The sequence below is a fragment of the Delphinapterus leucas genome, chromosome 3 (genome assembly GCF_059928025.1).
Source record: "Delphinapterus leucas isolate spDelLeu-1000000601 "Yukka" chromosome 3, BTC_Dleu_Yukka2, whole genome shotgun sequence".
In the NCBI taxonomy this organism is placed as follows: Eukaryota; Metazoa; Chordata; class Mammalia; order Artiodactyla; family Monodontidae; genus Delphinapterus; species Delphinapterus leucas.
Window position 1 is genome coordinate 33,498,943 of NC_143131.1, and position 21,038 is coordinate 33,519,980.

At 41.5% G+C, this 21,038-nt stretch overlaps 1 long non-coding RNA gene across 3 annotated transcripts in view; it reads right to left on the bottom strand.

The window, feature by feature from the left end:
- The window catches only part of LOC149749530 (uncharacterized), a 166,701-nt gene that overhangs the window by 52,517 nt on the left and 93,146 nt on the right, over nucleotides 1-21,038 (bottom strand). For all 3 annotated transcript variants that reach the window (XR_016392629.1, XR_016392632.1, XR_016392631.1), the window contains one exon: nucleotides 1-10,438. This exon is cut by the window's left edge and continues 52,517 nt beyond it. This is a non-coding gene — a long non-coding RNA (uncharacterized LOC149749530). The remainder of the gene's footprint in view (nucleotides 10,439-21,038) is intronic.

A 21,038-nucleotide genomic window follows, 5' to 3' on the forward strand; every position in this document is an offset into this window, starting at 1 on the left:
AAATTTCTCCCGAATATCACCTGTTTGCTGGGCAGAGATACCCCTGGGTCCCTAGCTCAAAAGGCTCTCCAGAGCCTAGCTTCTGGAGGAGGTGGCGTTGGAAGGGGGATGCCACTCAGTAAAACCAGGTTTCCTTGGCATCCTCTCACTTTCTCTCCCAAACTCCTCCCATCACATCTCCACGCTGCTTCCTCCCTCCCCTGCCCCAGCTCCCTCCTGGGCACGTATATCTAGGCTGAGGGGCCTCCCTTGCTGAGGGAGCAGAGAAGAGGAATACCCAAGCACTTGGATCCCCTGGGTGTCCTTTACTCAGAAATCCAGGGGTTCCTCCTTCTTCAATCCTCAGCCTGACAGCTCAAGAAGTTTCTGGAAGTGGTGCCATTAGATCTGAATGAGTGATCTGCTGAAGAATTTTCTATCTATAAAAGGTTTAATTCATTTCTAATTTTATCAAGTGGTAGTTTGTAGACTGCTTAGCAAGGCCATTGGCCATACTGAACCATATGTTTAACAACTTCTGTGGGGCAACAAGACATTTGTATGTATTGAGTGAGATGTCAGTATCATTATCCTCATTTTACACATGAGAAATTAGTTGGCCAAATTCACACAGTAAATATCTGACAAAGAAGAAATGTGAACTTGGGTATTTCTTTTACCTGCTTCTAAGACCACACTTGTCCATGGCGCCCCACTGGCTCTCAGCTTCCTAGCCTGACATTCGGTGCCCTCAACAATCTGGCTCTCTCCTGCCTTTCACATCTTCTTTTCCTATAGCCAGGGTATACCCGGGGTAAGAGGCAAAATACATAATAATCAACATAGCAGGCACCCACCTAACAACAGACAGTTGGAAAGGTCCACATTTCAGCCCTGCGCATGCCCATGCAAATTCCACCCGCTACCCTGAGGATGCCTGCCATCCTACTTGGATTCATACTGTCCTCTTGACCTTGACATTCATCCCAACCCCACTCCCCATGTACTTTTAAGTCAAGGGCTGCTTTGAGCCACTCTTAAGGTTTCCTGTTTGTGCTTGATCAATCCATAGCAAGGTTCTCTTTCTGCTAATTGGGTTTCTTCCACTCTCCAACAGTTAAAGAGACAGTTAAAAGGTAACTTATTAACATTTATGTGTGTGTTTCTCACCTACAAGCCTAAAGCTTGAGAGCCACATCCCCGTCTGATTCACCTTGAATTCCCCAGAGTATCTGACCCCACACCATCCCACCTGGTCGGTAGCACTTGATACATATTACATATTTGTGAATAAATGGGCAAATGTTCCTTTTTTATGAAACAGAGTGTTACATCTTATCAGGCAGCATCCTCCAATTTGCCATACACTTAATGTATCCCCGATATACAGTTTCAAGCCACATGTAACAATTTTCAGAAGTAAGTTCTTTGATATCTCTGAGTTATCTCTAAAGCAGAGCTGTGGAATTCAAAACAAAATAGCAGAACAAAAACATCATATTACTAAGTCCCAAATGTTCTTATCCTGTTGCCATATTTTTTGTTTACTGACTAGAACTGATGGTGTAAATTAATACTTGATGTCTTCTTGAGCAAACTACATTCACTGGATTTTTCAACCTTGGATTCCCCAAAACAGGATGTTTGCAAGTAGGCAGGGATTCCTAAATTGAGATAAGAGAACATGGAAGGGTGATGTCCACTGAAAAATGTAAGGTACTATGCCTGCTTTCCATAAATTTGTAATTTCTTTGGGTCAGCTACACATGGAGAAATGATAACAAGACCTATCTTGGTGCCTAGGTTCAAATAAGTAGTAAGCTCTTGGGCTGGGAAGGAAAGGCTGCAGAAGGAGTTCAGATCTGAGCTGGGTCTTGAAAAATGTTGAGAATCTGCGGGAGGAGATGAAAGGTCTATACGAGAGGGCTAAGGGTTAAACACCAGAAAGAGTTCAGGATCAGAGAGAACCTGATTCCCCTGGGTGAGATTTTCTACACACTCTTCTCTCTGTGCCAGCCTGAGTCTTGGCGCCTTTGCTCCCTTATTCCCCATTGAACAGCACCATCGCTTCCGCCCACTGTTGCTACTTTCTCAGCCCTCATGGGAGATGGAGATTGGCTGTGTGTGGCAGGGACTGCTAGTCAATGCAGTGTCCGTCCTCCCTTTTTTTCTGGAAATAAAACTTAGTGCTGACCAAGGAGATACAAACAGAAGTGTTGTGCACCTTCTGGAAGATGTCCTTAAAGGGAAGTGGCTTATCCCACCCTGGCCCACATCCCCTCATCTCCTTCCTGCCAACTGGAATGCAGATGCTGTTGCTAAGGGTTATCGAGCAACAACATTGACCAAGCCGGGGCCCCTGACAACTTGGAGTGCCCGGCAGCACTGGACTGTTCCCAGACTTCTTTTATGTGAGAAAGAAAAAAAACACCGTTAAATTTTTTGTCCTTTGGATTTTCTTGTTTTTATCATTTGAAGCTGAACGTGATGTTAATTTTACACTCTACAACTGGTGCAGACTCCACACAAGAAAAATGACTCTGGGTAGTTTAACAGAAGGAAGAATTATTGCTCTACTTAGAAGTTACAGAAATGGAAATTAAAACCAGGAGAGGCCATTTTGTCTGCTAAATTCTAAAAAAGAAAAATGATAGAATTCAATGATGACAAGCCTTCAGGGAAATAGGTAGGCTGATGGCAGTGTTATAAATTGCTACAACCCTTCTAGAAAACACTGGACACTTAGCTCACTTGCCTCAAGTATGTTTCTATACTATTAACCAGTGGTCCAATTCTTAAAAGATTGGAAAATGTATCAATCAATGAACTCAAAAGTAAAAATTTATAGAGATGACGATAGCAGAGTTATCTTAATAGCAGAAAACCAAAACTGCCTAAATAAGGTACTACAGGGGACTGGTAAATGATGACATATTAATTTGATGGACAACCATTTAAAACAACATATGACAAACACCATAAAATAACTTGCAAACATACATGTAAAATCATGTTAAATTAAAAAAAAGTACTTCAGGAAACTGAATATACCTTGGGACAGCACCTGTCAAATTATGGCTGTTTGCCCAGTCTTGTGCCTTCAATCAAGTTGAACCCACGCACACAACATCCAGTGAGAACGGAGTATACCAGATGGGATTCGGTGCAAATTCCCAGTCTCTCTCTGTGTTGTTACCCTTCCTGTTCTTGCAGAAACGATTCCTTCCCGTTCTTTTTTTGAAACTTACTTGTTCATGAATTTGGGGTTTGGGGTTTTACAAGGTGGTTTCCAGTGGAATATCTCAGGTGGAACATCTTCTAAGAATCTTAGGGTATTGTTCCATAGCAGCCAAACATGCTCAAAGTAGAGAGATTCCAGTCTCAGAAAGAATTATCGATGTGGCTTGGAACATGTAGTGGACATAAGTTACAATAATACACCTATGACATTTTAAAGAGAGTTGTACTAAAACAAAAAAACAAAAACAAAAACCATAGTAACATTCTGGAAAAGGCAAAACTATGGAGACAGTAAAAAGATCAGTGGTTGCCAGGGCTTGTTGGGGATGAACAGGCAGAGCACAGAGGATTTTTAGAGCACTGAAAATACTCTGTATGATGCCATAGTGAAGGATATGTATCATTATACGTTTGTCCAAACCCATGAATGAACCCTACGTAACTGTGGACTCTGGGTGATGAAGATGTGTTAATGTAGGTTCAGTGATTGTAACAAATGTACCATCTGCGGGGGAAATGTTGATAATGGGGGGCTATGCATGTGTGAGGGCAGGGATGTATGGGAAATCTCTGCACTTCCCCCTCAATTTTGCCATGAACTGAAAACTGCTTTAATAAAGTCTTAATTAAAAACAAACAAACAACAAAATCATAGCCAGCTTGGAGTAAAAGGGTCTGAGATTTCACAAATTGCAAAATGGCCTTTGAGCCCCCAACTTCCTTTTTTTGAGTAAGAGGTAGGCTCAGAAAGCTACTCAGGGGCCAACACAGGCTGCTTCTTCTGGAAAAGGAAGGTTGTCTCAGAAGGTAAAGCCAAGGGCTGGACAGAGGTGCCAAGAGCAATGGAGAACAATGGATTGGGAAACTACTCCCGGGGAGCAGATCTGGGTCCTGCTATCAGAATAGGGAAACTTGGCAACATGTGCCTGGCACGGTTCCAGAATTCTTAGGAGTCAGTGTGTCTATGTGTTTTCTTTTAATTCCCTTTTTGAATGGAAATATCTACTGCAATTGTCCTGTCTCTGGCTTACACTGCTTGTTGAGTGTGTGCACAGCATATAACTTGTCTCTTTCATTTACAGGTTTCTGGATCCAAAAAAGTCACAGCCAAGGAACTGCCTCATCCTCATTTGAACTTGATAGAAATCACAAGACTCTAGACTCTGAGCCTAACACTATAGTTAAATGAGACTTGGGGGGGGGCGGGGGTTCAGAGGAAGACAGTAGAATTTGCACACGAAAGGAGCATAAATAATTGGAATTAGGGGGAAGGCTAGTGTCTACTTTTGTAGTAATGGGCACCAGTGATTTACGCCATTAAATAGCCCCTTCCCACATTGGCTTTAGGTTTGGCCAGTGACTTGCTTTGGTCAATGGGACATCAGCAAATGTAGTGCAAGCAGCAATTTGAAGAAAGATTTGCTTGTTGGGGCTTGCCCTCTCTTGTTGATTCTACAGAGCCCTTCCACCACCATTTGAAGACGCCCAGGCTGACCTACTGGAGGATGAGAGAGCACGTGGAGAGAGGCCCCAAGCTGTCCCAGCCGTCCCAACTGAGGTCTCAAAGATGTGAGTGAGCCCCACTCCAGCCCAGCTGGTCCAGACTAGAAGAAACATTTACTCATCCCATAGAATCATATTTGTTGTGTTAAAGCCGTAAAGTTTTAAGGTGGCTTTTTAATCAACTAATACAGGAAGGTTCAAGCTGGGGTAAATCCAGCATATGGAAGAGGCGGGAGGTGAATCTGAAGAGGAGAAATCTCTGGGAAGAATGGGCCTAGTGTGTGGGCAGTTTGCCAAGAGAAGCTAAAGCAGGTTCACTGAGGGAGATCATACTATGGTGAACGAGGAACCAAGGAGAAAATGCCAGAAGTTAAGTCCAATGGGAAAGTTGAGGATGGAAAAGAACATGAGCAATAAATTTGGACATTTGTGGGATTAAGAAGAGGCAAAGTGGTGGGAGGAATGAGTGGGTCAGGACAAGTGATTCAGAAATAAAGCCTTGAACAAGAGTGAGCTGTAGGTCTTCTTTTTATGAAGTAGCTAACCGGTAATTAGCATAGTGTGCAACAGAAATACTGAATCAGAATCTCTGAGGGCGTGATCGTGGAATCTGCAAGCTTAGCGAAATCCCATTCCCACAAACATAACCAAGGATGATCGGTGATTCTCCAATGTAGGTGCACATTAGAATCATCTGGGAAACCTAAATATATTTATATATATATATATATATATATATATATATATATATGGATGAATGCCTAGGCCCTGCCGCAAAGGAATTCAATCTGAATCTTTGGAAGTAGCATACAGGTGATTAGATCATGGGGTAGAGGAAGACTCTGGAAGAGATGATGTAATACCTAAACCAACAGCCCCTAAAGTTTCTGAGAAATGAGTAATAAATTCAGAATTTCTCTGAATCTCCTCATTTTCATATATTTTGTGATTGATCTAAACGGCTATTAAACTCGAAGAGCAGTGTTAGGAATTTGGTGACGAATGGCTACTTCTGAGTCAAACATGAAATAGCACTTATTTTCATGACGTAATAAAAGTCAAGTGGACATTTACTCAGACCCAGTGAACCAGTGAATGTGATTATTTGAACAGAGTCTAAAATCAAGTTATCTACGAAAACATATTTTGCTTAATTTGTTGCACAAGATTTCAAGATTTTGGTAGAAATGTTTAAACTACTAAAAAAAATTTTGGTATTATAAATGAGTAAAATTAGCCTGATGTTTAAGATAATAAAGAGTAGTTGGGAGTTGTGACAAATCAAATTTGTGGGGATGGGAAAACCTTTGTGCCAGCCAAACATAAAAACGATTGAAGGTCAATTTAGCTTACAGGCTGTCAGTCTATGAATCTCTGAGTCATAACAGAAACTGTTATAATACAGAAGTAAACATAATTATGGAATTATAATAATTAAGGGGTCAGGAAAAGTTTTAAAGAAGGGGTGACCATGGAAACATTTTAAAGGCTGAGGATTTTTTTCATTTTTTAAAAGTTAATTTAAAAAATGTTAAACTTTTCATCTTGAAATGATTTCACTTGCAAGCATGTTATAAACATACTACAAAAACTTCCTGTGTTCTCTTCACCCAGATTCTCCAAAAGTTAACATCTACCATAGCCTCTGCACAAAGATTAAAATCAGGAAATTTTCTCTAATACGATACAGTTGTCTTTTACAAATACCACCGATTGTCCCACTAATGTCCTCTTTCTGGTTCAAGACCTAATCCAGGATCACACTTTGTATTTGGTTGTTATGTCTCCTTAGTTTCATTTAATCTGGAGTCGTTTTTTTTTTTGTCTTTCATTATCTTGACATTTCTGAAGGATGTTGGTCAGTTATTTTGTAGAATGGCCCTCGATTTGGGTTTGCCTGATGTTTGCTCATAATTTAAGTTCAGCTTATATATTTTTGGAATAAATAATGCAGAGTGGTGCTATGTCCACCTGAGTGCATCGTAACCAAAGACAAATGATGATGACTTGGACCATTATACTGATGAAAAGTTTGATCACTAAATTAAGGTGGTGCCTGCCATCTTTCTGTATAATAATGTTATTATTTTCCCCTTTGTAATTAATAAGAAACTTTGGGGGATTTTCTTCGAGATTATGTAAATATCCTGTTTCTCATTATACTTTGTCCACTGGTTTTAGCATTTATTGATAAATCTTGCTTGAAACAATGATCACTGTGGTGTTTAACAAATGTTTGACATTATTCCTTCTACATTTATTAGTTGGACTATTTCTTCTCTCCCACTTATCTGTTTGTTTGTTTATATCAGTATAGTTTGTGGATTCTTATTTTATTCTATGATTTATAATCCATTACTAGTATTATTTATTTTGTTATTCAAATTGTCTCAGATTTGATAGTTGGGAGCTCCTTCAAGTAGGTTCCTGTGCCCTTTTGACATAGTCCCATCATTTCTTTTTTAATACTTCCTTATTTTTGGCATCATGAGACATTTCCTGACTATCTTATACTTTCTCTGCCTAGAATCAGCCATTTCTCCACGGAACTTTTATTGGAGAATAGTGTTCAGAAACCAAGATCTGAGCAATTAGTGTGTTTATTATTACTGGCATTGCTTCTAGGCTCTCTCTGCAGATTGAGCTAGGAAATAAATGTGTGAACACAGAGGCATATATTTATGTCTATTTCTATATGCATCTACAGATTAAAAGCCATGAGTCTATGATGATAACCTCCCGTGCTAATCCGACACTACATTCACTCTAGTCTTTCCCCTTTCCTTATTTATAACTTATTTTCCTGACCACGAGAAACCTGGTTCTCATTTTCCATAATATAGTAACTTATTTGCTCAATCCTAGGATACACATTAAGTGGTTTTAGACAGTCCATCCCTCTGACTATGCAATACCTACATACACCCATCTTCCCACACATGCATTTTTTAAAGTCTTCATTCATACCTACATACAGTACACTCATTCTGTCCCCCAAAAGAGACAACTAAAGTATCATCCAATTACTACATCTAGTTCCAAGTCCAAGACTTCTGGGTGATATAAAAACTTTTTCTTTCAGTCTGGGTGTCGCTCTTCATGCTTTATTAAAACAAATGTATCAGTCACCAACACATTCAATATATAATAGTAGAGAAAGAATATAGGTAACTTCAATTAAAGAAATCTCAATTATAAAAGAGGAGAATTGGCAAAACACACACTCGCATGAACACAGGCACACACTGGCAAATAATACATAAAAGACATAATTCCCCTGGGATGGGTATGTGACCTGGGGATGAGAACATGACTTAAACAGTCTAATCAGGGGGAGTCTAAGGACTCTGGCTTGGAAATGCTGGTACTAAGGATTTTCTTCCTTTTTCTTAGCATCATGGTCTGATAATGCTTTGTCAGTGGAGGAGTAGTTAATCAATCAATCTGGCAGCCTCTGGTTTTCTTCTTTTGGAGACTTTTCTTTGTTCACTGACATATCTAGAGAAGTTTCCCTTTCCAGGGGCTGAATAAGTTTAGCATCCCCTTTTCTGTGTGTGTGACTTCAAAGAGTCTGAGATTGCCATAGGGTTTGAGCAGTCATAGACTGTGGTTGTCCAGGATTGAGATGTCTTTGGTAATACAGCTCCTTTATAGGTTTAGTTATCATCAAGATATTTGACTAGTCACTTCTGCAGGCTAGAAACCATGGACAGAATGCTTGTCTCTGGTTGTATTTGAGTTTAGGAAGTTCTATTGTCTAACAGCAGGCCTCTGTTGTATTACCATTCCCTTAGACCTCAATGTAATGGCTGCAACTTTTATCCTGGCTTCTGCCGGACAGTTTCTGACAATAACTTGGAGTGGAATGATGTGTTGCCTGTCCTTGATTCCATCACAGCTGCACTTGTTTGTTTTGTCAGGTGGGGACTGTTTCATAGGAAGTATTTAAGAGTGACCTAAGCGGACAGACTTGTCTTTTGCCCCAGCTTTACCTCTTGTCTTTACCTGTATGAACCTTAACTTAGAGTCGAGTATTTGGTCTTTGTAACACTGCTAGATTCCAGTAATTTTTCTTCCAGTCATACCCAGAGAGGGTCTTCTAAGCAAAAGCATACTCTCTTTCTTCTGCTTTCAGACAGGTCACTTCATCTTAAGATTGTTGCTTTAACTATGTACAATAGCCAGGACATGGAAGCAACCTAAGTGTCCATCAACAGATGAATGGATAAAGAAGATGTGGCACATATATTTACAATGGAATATTACCCAGCCACAAAAAGGAACTTAACTGAGTTATCTGTAGTGAGGTGGATAGACTGTCATACAGAGTGAAGTAAGTCAGAAAGAGCAAAAGAAATACCGTATGCTAACACATATATATGGAATCTAAAAAAAAAAAAAAAAAAAGACGGAAAAAAAATGGTCAGAAGAACCTAGGGGCAAGACGGGAATAAAGATGCAGACCTACTAGAGAATGGACTTGAGGATATGGGTAGGCAGGAGGGTAAGCTAGGACAAAGTGAGAGAGTGGCATGGACATATATACACTACCAAATGTAAAATAGATAGCTAGTGGGAAGCAGCGCATAGCACAGGGAGATCAGCTCAGTGCTTTGTGTCCATCTAGATGGTTGGGATAGGGAGGGTGGGAGGGAGATGCAAGAGGGAGGAGATATGGGGACATATGTATATGTATAACTGATTCACTTTGTTATAAAGCAGAAACTAACACACCATTGTAAAGCAATTATACTCCAATAAAGATGTTAAAAAAAAAAAAAGGAAATTGAGTTTTTTGTAGTGAGGTGGATGGACCTGAGTCTGTCATACAAAGTGAAGTAAGTCAGAAAGAAAAAAACAAATATCGCAAGCTAACACATATATATGGAATCTAAAAAAAAAAAAAATAGTTCTGATGAACCTAGGGGCAGGACAGGAATAAAGATGCAGACGTAGAGAATGGACTTGAGGACACAGGGAGGGGGAAGTGTAAGATGGGACGAAGTGAGAGAGTTGCACTGACATATATACACTGCTAAATGTAAAATAGATAGCTAGTGGGAAGCAGCTGCACGGCACAGGGAGATCAGCTTGGTGCTCTGTGACCACCTAGAGGGGTGGGATAGGGAGGATGGGAGGGAGACGCAAGAGGGACGGGATATGGGAATATATGTACACATATAGCTGATTCACTTTGTTATACAGCAGAAACTAACACAACATTGTAAAGCAATTATACTCCAGTAAAGATGTTAAAAAAAAAAAAAAAAAGATTGTTGCTTTATTGTAGGACCTTACTGTAATCCCAGGTCCTAGATTTTTCCTACCATTTTTCCTGATGTGCCTTATAGGCACAGGCCTGAGTCCCAGCAGGCCACTACTCTTCACATCATCACCTCTGCTCAGACAAGTCCACGTTTTAGGTTTATGTTTACTGCACCCTACTCCTGGAACCAAATTCTGTATCCTTTATGAATTCTCTGGTGCAAGAAACAGAAAAGTTGGTTCAAATTAGCTTAAGCAATACGGTAAAAGAATTTATTCACTTTTATCACCTGAAGTTCAGAGATAAGGCAAACCTCAGAGTCAGCTTACCTCCCAGTGGGATCCACTCACCGCACCCTTCTCTTCTTGTCGGCTCCATTCTTAAACTCCTTCCATTTTAGTGGCAAAATGGCTCCAACAGTCTCTGTCTTTATATCTTCATCCTCTGATTCTGAGAGGAAAAGCACAAAAAACAATGCTCAGGATTGCACGCCAGAGTCCCAAGATTTACCCGACTGGACTGTTTAGCTTAGGTAGCTCCCCCAAACCAACGGGGAGTTGAATATGTTTGGCCAAGTCAATCAGTACCCATCCCATGGGTGGTATGCGGCAACAGTAGACATCAAATTGAAAACAGCATACCATTAGAAAGGGGAAAGTGGACTCTGGGTAGACAACCAATAATAATCCATTACCAGCCCTCTTAAAATAAACTTGCTACCAAGCCTTTTAAAAATAACTTCACGTTATCTTTTTTTTTCTAAGAAAGCATTAATCTGTGTTTGAAATTGTCTTATTTATTGTATGTCTCTCTTTGAAGAATCTCAGGCTCCATGAGAACATTGACTTTACCTATCTTGTTCATTTCACTTATAATTCAATGGCTGGCATTCAGCAAATATTTGCTTAAATGAATGAATGAATGCATTGTGTTTATCTTGCATCTCTGAGACTTTAACAGCATAATGTCCCAAACCTCTAGGGCATGAATACTTTATTTGAGATGCTTGGGCTTAAAGCTTCACAGCTGGTAAGTGAATGGCCAAAGCCTGAACTCAGGCTGGCTGACCCCACATATCATGCATTTCTGACCATTCCAAGCTGCTCTCCTGTGATGAAATAAGCCCTCAGTTTTAGCACAGCTGTGTTCAGAATACATGTAGGAAATATATAAAATATGTTGACAGCTAATGTCCAAATAATAATTTGGAAGAATGAGAGGAGTCTAAAACTGGCATGAGTTGATATTTGTTTTTCTGATCTGGAACTATCAACATGCTCTGAGTTAAAATCATATCCTGCCTAATAGTACATGAAAGAATGGGGTTGATCTGTTGTTAATCCCCTTTCATTTTCCTATGGCAATAATATAAGGCACATTATAATTTTGTTTATTGCATGTTGCTTCTGTTGAAGATAGCAGAGAGGTCTGATCAACAGAGAAAAGTACTAATATTAATTGATTGTTTACTATGAGCTAGGTACTTCATTCATTCATCATTTACTCATTCATTTACATCTTTTCATTCTTATTCATTCATTGAATATTTATTGAATACCTTCCAAGTGGCAGGCATCATGCTAGGGGCTAGGGATACAACATTTAGCACAGTCTAGGGAAACACTGTAGTGCATCGATTCAGATAATGAACTCTGGAGTCAGCAAGATCTGAGTTCAACTCCTGGCTCTGCTGTGGTCTGTGAGATCCTGAGCATGCAGTTAACTTATCTGTGTCTTATATGCTTCATTGCATGAAATCATTCTTTGACTCACATGGAGTTGTTTTGTGAGGCTTGAGTGAGATAAAATAAATGTTGTATTTGCCGTGTCTGTCACATAGTAGTTGCTCAGTTCAATGTTCTTTTAAATTACCAGATGGTCCCTATTCTCAAGTTGCTTACAATGAGTGGAGAAAACAGACACAAGTCTTTACACTTAGTTTTCCCCCAGATACTCTGACATTAGCGTTATCTTTCCTGTTTTATAAGCAAGACAATGAGAATAGTTCGTCCAAGCCCTCAGTTAACGAGCAAGTGAGGCAGAATCCAAAATTCAAAGATGTCTGAGTCTGAAGCCATGTGCTCTCCAATTGTCTGGATGAGACATTGAGAGACAGTTCTTCTAGTCCTGATTTCCGTCCAGTGGTTCTCAACCCTGAAGAGCTTTTATAAAGCACCAAATGCCGGGACCCTGTCGCAATTCAATGAAATCAGAATATCAGCATCAAGGATGACTAGGCATTGAGTATTTTCAAAATCTCAGATTTTAATGGGCAGCCAGAGTTGAGGCACATTCAACTCTCTCAAGACTCTTCCAGCCTTGACAGTCTGATCCTTCTATATATGGCAGCAATCGTCAGGATGAGATCAGCCCGGTAGAAGCAGGGACATTCCAGGACTTTCCTCCACTGGGGCCCCATGGTCACCACTGTGTACTTTAAGGGAAAGGCTGGTGTTGGTAGAGCTCCCTTTGCCTAAGGCTACCGCCATGGGGTTATAAGACACAGCAGAGTATCCATGTGGCACACCCGGCAGCTGGGTGAGTGCTGCTGCAGGACACTGGTGAGAGCTCAAGCTCCCTCTTCAATGTTGGTATGACTACAGCATCCTTCACACATGGAGCAAGGAGCAGCCTGGGAAATGTCCCAAATAAATGCAGCTGTTCTTTGTTTCTGGAGAGGATGCCAATAATCTTTTGTTCCTTGGGGTTCTCAAGAATGAAATTCTGTGCATAGCTATAAAAACAAACAAAGCCCTAGGGATAAGGATAAGTATCATACTAACCAATACGTCATATAGATGCTTATTTAAGTTAATTAACCACAACAGGTATTTTGATCTATATGCTCCCAGACTTTATATTGAGATATTCAATGAAGGGAAGAAGAAGAGTTTATCAGCCACTGGATGCCCTCTGGGACATTTTAGTCAAAGTCAAAGCTTCTGCATCTCCCTAAATTGGGGTCATTTCAGGAACTCATCCCAGAGTCCGGTCCATGTAAATCCAACCTGCCCACTCTCTGATTCGCTCCTCATAGCAGTTCTGTGGGATACATGGTCAGGTATCACTGTGCTCATTTCACAGGGTTGGAAACTGATACTTAGAAGGTTAAGTGACTCACTCAATGACTAGAAAACGCATATCCTCCATTCAAGCATACATCTCTGGATTCTAAGTTCTCAGGTTATTCAACTGAGTCAGGAGGAAATTACACTACTCAGGCACATCACAGACCGAGAAACCAACCAACCAAATGAAAGCAGAGACATACTAGTTAAAACACTGCCATCGGATTCTGATGATTTGTTACTGACATGTTACGGCTTTAACTACTTTACTCCCGCTCTGGGAAACAAGAAGAGCATGTGTCAGGTTAGCAGGCGGGACCCAGACTCTGGCTGGGTCAGATCTTCCTCCTTCCTTGTTACCTCACCCCAGTCTCAAGTAGCAAGTGATGTGGAGCCTTCATGTATCCAGTCTCTGGCACAGGACAATTACCCCCAAAATGTTCAGTTAGAGGTTGAATAGGAAAATTACCACCCATGAGAGACAGTTGACAAAGAGCTATCATAGCTAAGGATGGGTGTGAGAACTCTCTAGACCAGCACTGCCCAATAAAAATATAAGCCACATGCGTGATTTAAATTTTCTAGCAGCTATGTTAAAAAGAAAAAGGTGAAATTTATTTTAGTAATATATTTAATTTTAGTCATATATTATAAATTCATTTTAGTAATATATCCAAAATATTTCAACACGTAATTTATAAAAAAATTAGTAATGAGATGTCTCACATTTCTTTTTTCTTCTTCTTCTTTTGTACTAAATCTTCAAATTCTGGTGCGCATGTTACACTGACAGCACATTTCAATTCAGACTGGCTGCATTTCACATGCTCAGTAGCCAGACATGGCCAGTGGCTACTGTACAAAACAGTGCAAGTCTCGACCATCTCCACACAATTATTAGGCTGTTTTATTGATACTTACTATATAGAATCAGTTTTGAAGCTTTCTTATTATTTGGGGTTTAACTTGTAGCAAGTTGGATTTAACATGAAAGATAGGGTTTTGGTTGGTGAAGCAGCAGAGTTTTATTGAGTACTGTAACGCCAGACACTGTGTTTGGCTCTGAGAGCACAGAAGTGAGCAAAACCAGAGCCCTGGAACCCTCTGAGTGAAGCCATTTAAGAAAAGGATAACTATCCATCCATCTGAAATTCTGGGGGTACAGTTCTAATTTGAAGCTTATGGGGATTCAGGGAGAGATACTGAATAATGGAGATGATCTAAAATTAAAAATCAACACGTACTGGAACTCCTATTGTGAGCTCTGCAATTCCCACGGGTTGTGGGTGATATGAAAAATATATAAGATAGAATTTTAAGCGTCTAGAAGACTTACATATAAGAGAGCTGCCTTAGTTTTGGTTTCCCCAATGCTCCCCACTAAGCTAAGGATTTGTGTTTAAGTCATTTATTTGGGAGGTGATATTAGGAACCACGAAACAGGAGGGGGGAAGTGAGGAAGAAGAGAGGCAAGCCAATACACGATGCATTAATGGATGAGTTACTGCTGTGGATGACTGGGGCTCCATCCCACTGGGGATCCTCTGAGAGCTTGTGTAGAACATGCCTCAGAAACCACTCACTGAGGCACAAGGGAGCTGGGGTATTGATCCTCCAACCCCAGCACTCATTGATGAGGGCTCCCTCCTGGGGTGTTAACTCCTGGCACTTCTGACCTGCCGTACACTTGGGCTGAGCTCACCCGTGCTGCCAAAGAACTCTCTCAGGAAGACAAGAAAGGAACAGGAAGCTATGGGTGTGTGTGGGAACTAGCACAGGCAATTCTGGAGTGCCAAGAAGATATGACTCGGGGGAGATTGGGATTGACATATACACACTAATATGTATAAAATAGATAACTAATAAGAACCTGCTATATAAAAAAATAAAATTCAATAATAAAAAAAAAAAGAAGATATGACTTGGGCTCTGACACAGTCTCCAACAATGATTAGCATTCTGAAGTGCTTACCATGGTACCAGACCCTGTTCTAAGCACTTTACATGTTGTAATCCACTAAATCCTTAAAACTCTATGAGACAGGTACCTATTACCATCTCCATTTATAAAAGAAGAAAATTGAAGGGTAGAGAGGTTATGTAGTTTGCTCAAGGTCACACAGTTAGGAAGAGACACAACCAGTCTCTGAGTTTGATGTCTTAATCACTGTGCACTCATTTACCAAATACTAGGATTCTATTAAAACTGGAATCTTCCTTTCAGGGAAAGCCTTCCCAGTTGTGCTTTAAAAATACTTGATATTATACTTGAACAGAAAACTTGCCTTTTGAGGTTTCAGTTTTACATTCTGGACTATCTACACAGCTCTTAATAGGAAAGTCTCTTCAGAGTAAGTGGGAGAGAGAAGCTCTTCATATCCAGAACTAGACTAGATCAGCTGATCAAAGACAGAGGTTTGCCAAGGTGTGTGCTGAAGAAAGGAAAGCAATATTTTTATAAAAGTCAAGTACCGAGACTGTATGTCTCCAAAGTGTTCACAAATCCACGGTATGCAAAGATGCCTCTTTGTGGAATCCTTGCTCAGATAACTGAAACATTAAGGGGCTGAACCCTCATGGAACAAATTCGTTTTTCTCCCACCCACTGACTGCTAACCTTCTCTGTCGGTTGGGTCTCTTTTCCTCACACCTTGGTGGGAACTCAAGTTGACCCCTTGTCTTTTCCAGTCAGTCACGTTTCAAGGATGCCTCCTTCTCAGGTAAGCAGTCTAGTCTGTCGAACCCAAAACTTCAATCTCATGCATTTCGAAGCTCCTCTCCTGCCCTACCGCAGGCCTGCCCTGGGCTCAGATACTTGAATTAAGGAAGGGAGGAGGGTACTGATTGGCTCCTTATTCACCCTGTAACACCCTCTCCCCAGCTTCTGCTTCTCCTAACTCCTCCAGAGCCAGGGTAAGGGGAGGGCGGAGAAGGACAGGGGCAGAGCCTTACTGACCAGCGCTGTAGCACCACAGTTGTGTGCCCTCTACATGGCAAATCTTGGCTTTTTCTTTCATCCTTCCTTTTTGCTTGTTCTTTGGAGACCTCCTTGCTGGGCACATCTCCCTGAGGAGATTAATGTCTCCTGGCTGACCACTCATGACCCCCTCGGCTCCTACATGACAGTTGACCCTTCAGTCTCTTTCTGCTGGGTTGTCTAGTCCCTGTGGACAGACCCTTTGGGTGGGGTGCTTTCAAGGCAAACAGAGCCTGGCTTCCACCTAAGGTGGCCCCCCCGACCCACAGATGACAGGATGATGCCTACCTTTGCCCACCCTAGAAGGCAGTGTTATCTACTGTCCCACCAGCCCTCTCTCTTCTCCCAACCACTGGGGACAGTTCCATCAATCTTTCCCCTTTGGAATTTTGTAGGCCCTGTGACCTGTCAACTCTGGAGAATACTTGTCAAACTTTTCTCAAAATTCTTTTTAGGGACTTCCCTGGTGGTGCAGTGCTCCCAATACAGGGGGCCTGGGTTCGATCACTGGTCAGGGAACTAAATACCACATGCCTGCTGCAACTAAGAGTTCACATGCCACAAGTAAGGAGCCTGCATGCCACACCTAAGGAGCTGGTGAGCCGCACCTAAGGAGCTCGGGAGCCGCAACTAGGGAGCCCGCCTGCTGCAACTAAGATCTGGTGCAACCAAATAAATCAATAGGTATTTTTAAAAATTTCTTTTTAAATCCATGGCAGCCTTTGGTTTCTACAGTAATGCAAGCAACTAGCTCAGGGGTAAATGGGCAAGATTTATTCTCTCCTCTTGGCCCAAACCCCAGTGTCCTCTATCCTTCCTCACTCCCAGCACACATTTGATTTGAGTAGGGGAAGGGGGGGAAATATTCTGGGCTCAGAGAAATCCTCTCTTACTAACCTTCTTTCAGCATTGTTGTTGCCTTATATATGGGCAGGGGAAGTTAGTGATGCACTATGGGTTGCAAAGTTGGTTCCAATCGCACAGCAAGTCCTGCTGATGGTCTAGCACCCACTGCCCTCAGCTTTGGAGCTTGAGCAATAGGGCCCATCTTATTTCATATGCTGCTACAGAAGTAAGAGAGCTGACCACCTCTGTAAGCAGCTTAAAGGCACTTTAGTCACACTGGGAGTAAGCAAATTACCTCAAGATGTCATCCAACATCCGGTTTTAATATTCATAATCTTAAGCTTTGCTTGCTGTTTTTTCTAACCACAGGATGACTCCTAACATTGCTTGAAAAGTGGGGGAAAAACTTCTCTTTCTTTTAGGCATATGGAAAAATAAAGCAGGTATAATAGAGAAAAAGCAATTCAAGGATCCTTAGTTCTACCAATATACCAATCGTGACGATAAAGAGGACTTAGCAAAAGTATGATCGGAATATGAGCTTTTGAAAGCAGTCCCCACCCCCTCCACTAGTGCCGAGTAACAGAAGAACTTGAATTAACATGAATTCCTAGAATAAATAAATTCTGTTTCCACGCCTGGGGAGGGAGAGGAAGAGAAGTATCATGGGAATATATTATGAAATGCCTAGTGAAACTTCAAATTCAAAGAAATACAAAGAAATATAAATCTCTCTCTCTCACACATTACAGAGAGACTGACAGATAGATAGATAGATAATCTCTCCTACTTGAACAGGTTCATCTACAAGCTGTTCTTTCCATGTCATCTTTTTGCCTTCTTACAGAGACTCTGTGCGAATCATCACAGCCATAAAACTATATGACTGAACACTGATAATTACATGACTTTTAACTGGAAGAGAACAATGGCTTTAGTTCCCTTATGGAGCCATAGATTTTCTGCCAACGTGCAGCCAAGAATCGTGCTTCGCTGGTCAGAGGGTCTGATTTTCTATCTTTGTGGAAGATTCAGGCTCAGTAACCAAGACTCCAAGGGGCAGCAGCTGCAGATTTCCCAGAATCCCTGTCCAAACCAAGGGGAGCAGCCCATTCCCAGAGCTGGCAGTGCCCCAGCCCCCCGTACCCTGCCGGCTCTCTGTCTCCTGGGGCCAGATCCCTTGGCCTGAGCCTGGATGGTGGCAGGAGGCCAAGGCAGATAGGGACAAACTTTCCCCACTTCCGCTCTCACATGACATCAGTTGGCACAAGAAGTGCCAAAGTACAGGAGATTGGCTTAATAACTGTGATTTAGTCTCTTCCCTCAAAATAAAAATAATGTGCCTTCAAATTACAACATGTTCCCTGAACAATATTGAACAGAATATTTATGGAACAGCAGCTCTAGCTGTGGCATCCAGCTCAGTATCTTCCTTCCAAGCATCTCACATGCGTTAGCTTGTTGGGGCCTGACACCCCTAGGGGGTAGATGGCACTAATATTATGATCCCTCTTTTAAGCCATGCACTGCTCCACTGGATGTGACTTTCCTCCAGTCACACAGCTGATTATTTTCAGGGTCACGACTGAAAGCCAGTTTCCTCACACTCAGAATTCTACTGCCTCAGTTGAGGAGAGGAATGCTACACAGAATTTTTTTTTTTTTTTTTTTTTTTTTTACGGTACGCGGGCTTCTCACTGTTGTGGCCTCTCCCGTTGCGGAGCACAGGCTCCGGACGCGCAGGCCCAGAGGCCATGGCTCACGGGCCCAGCCGCTGCGCGGCATGTGGGATCTTCCCGGGCCGGGGCACGAACCCATGTCCCCTGCATCGGCAGGCGGACTCTCAACCACTGCGCCACCAGGGAAGCCCTACACAGAATTTTTGAAAGGATTTTTTTTTTTTTTTCTGATTCCAGAAGTAATCTGTATTCATCAAAAAAAAAAATTGGAAAAACACTAGGAAGCACCAGGAAGCAAAGAAACATCACCCATATTCCCAGTCAGACATGATGACTGCTATTAACATTTGGCTGTGCAATCTCATATGTCCATTTTCTTTTAAAAATGGTTTCATACTGTGCATACTGGTTTTTTAGGGAGTTTCTTACATTTTCTTCCCAGTCATAAAGGTAATACATGCTGATTATAAAAAACCCAGAAATCACAGACAATTATAAAGACCGTCAAACCCACGCCATAATCCCACCCGCCAAGAGGTAACCATTAAAAAGCAATTTCATTGAGTGTGACATTTAGAAAGCCCATCGACTTGCAACATGCCTCTAAGGCGAGAGTAAGGTGTTTTAGGGAAAATGAAGAAACGAATACTTTGCCATTATCCTTATTTACAATCGAGGCTGATTTGTCTAGAATGAATGTCTCTTCATTTCAGCCTCCCTATTTATATATAGAAAGGGAAGGGTTTCCGATTAACTTCGTAAGAATATTTTCAGGATCAATCTTAAAACATTGGTTGAGAATTCTGACTGTTCTGAAAGAAACCTACACTCTCCAGGCCATGAGCCACGCTCATTCAGTTAGAGTTTCTCCCTGCCAGGCCGGGCCACACAGAATTGGGGTCACATGAAAATAGTAGAAGGTGGCTTGGCTGGAGATCACACTCCAGCTTTATCTGGGCCCGAGAATAGAAGGAGCTGACAAAGCAGAGGAGGATGTGTAAGATCGCTGCTCCTCTGTACAGTCAAAACCATCCAAGGCACATCCATGTGCAGGTGCTAAAGGCTTTGGCAGGGAGAGAGCTCTCTTTTTCAGGGCATTTATATTGACTTTTCTTTGAAACCTTTTTATTTTGTTGCTATAGCTCAAAATTGCCTTGAAAATAGTAGTCAGCATGGGGAATGGTCCACCATCTGACTTAATAACTCTCTTAGGGATACGGCTGTACCTACAAAAATTGAGTATTCTCCATGGCTTAATCAGCCCGATGGCAGCACTGAGATTGAAAGAGGAAAGTGCTCTGATGCTACAGAACAGAAAGTCTCAATGGTAACTTACAAGACAGGTGGAATTTTGATTATGGCTGTACAGAGGCCCCTAGAAGTAAGCACTCAGGCATGTGCTACCTTGCTAAAATACAACAGAACCAATCAAACGGATGAAAACCTCAATCACACTCCTGATGTGTACCACTGTTGTCTCAGGTTATCCTCATTCCATGTGCTCCCCAAGGCCTGCCCCTTCTCCTGAATGTCCTATGTGTATATGGCAAGTGGCACCGCTATCTACCCGGCTGCCCCCAATCCAAATTCCTTAGCATCATTCTTGACTTCTCCCTCTGTCTCATTCCCCTAATCTAATTAGCAAGTCTTGTTGATTCTGCCTTCTAAATATGTCTCAATCCTCTACTGTTTTTCCATTCCCACTTTGTCCAAGCTGCGGTCATCTGTTAACTGGTCCACTGCTACTGACCCCTCATTGGGGTCCCATTTCCATTCTTGCTGTCCCCTAGGCAGAGTAATCCTTTGGAAACACAAATCTGACAGTGTTACTCTCCCGCTGAGAACTCTCCCATAGTTCTTTTAATCAAAGCGTAATTTCCATGCAGTAAAAATCACACTTTTGAGTATATGATTATGCAGATTTTCACAAACACACAGTGGTGTAACCGTCACAGCATTCAAAATATAGAACAGTTCCTTTTGGTAATTAAGAATAAAGCTGTTATAAAAACTCACGTAGCGTCTTTTGTGTGAAAGTAAGTTTTCATTTCACTTGGGTAAATACCTAGGAGTGGTATCTCTGGATTGTATGGTAAATGTATTTTTAACTTCATAAGTAACTGCAAAACTGTTTTCCAAAGTGGCTGTACCATTTTGCATCCCTATGTTGGTAGGATAAAGTCCAGACTCCACATTAGGTCTTCAGAGCCCTCCACACCTGCCTCCTACCTGTCTCTCGATTCTCAGCTCTCTCCATTCCCCCACCCTTTCCACGCTTTATCACCCAATCACACTCAACTTCTTTCACTGTTGTGACAAACTCTTACTAATCTCTGGGACTTCCCACATGCTGAGTCTCCTGCCGAAGACACAAGTGCATCTACCTCCCTTCTTTACCTGAACAACATTTTTCTTTTGGTAGTTCAGATCATTTTATTTATTTTTTTAAAATTGGGGTATAGTTGCTTTACAGTGTTGTG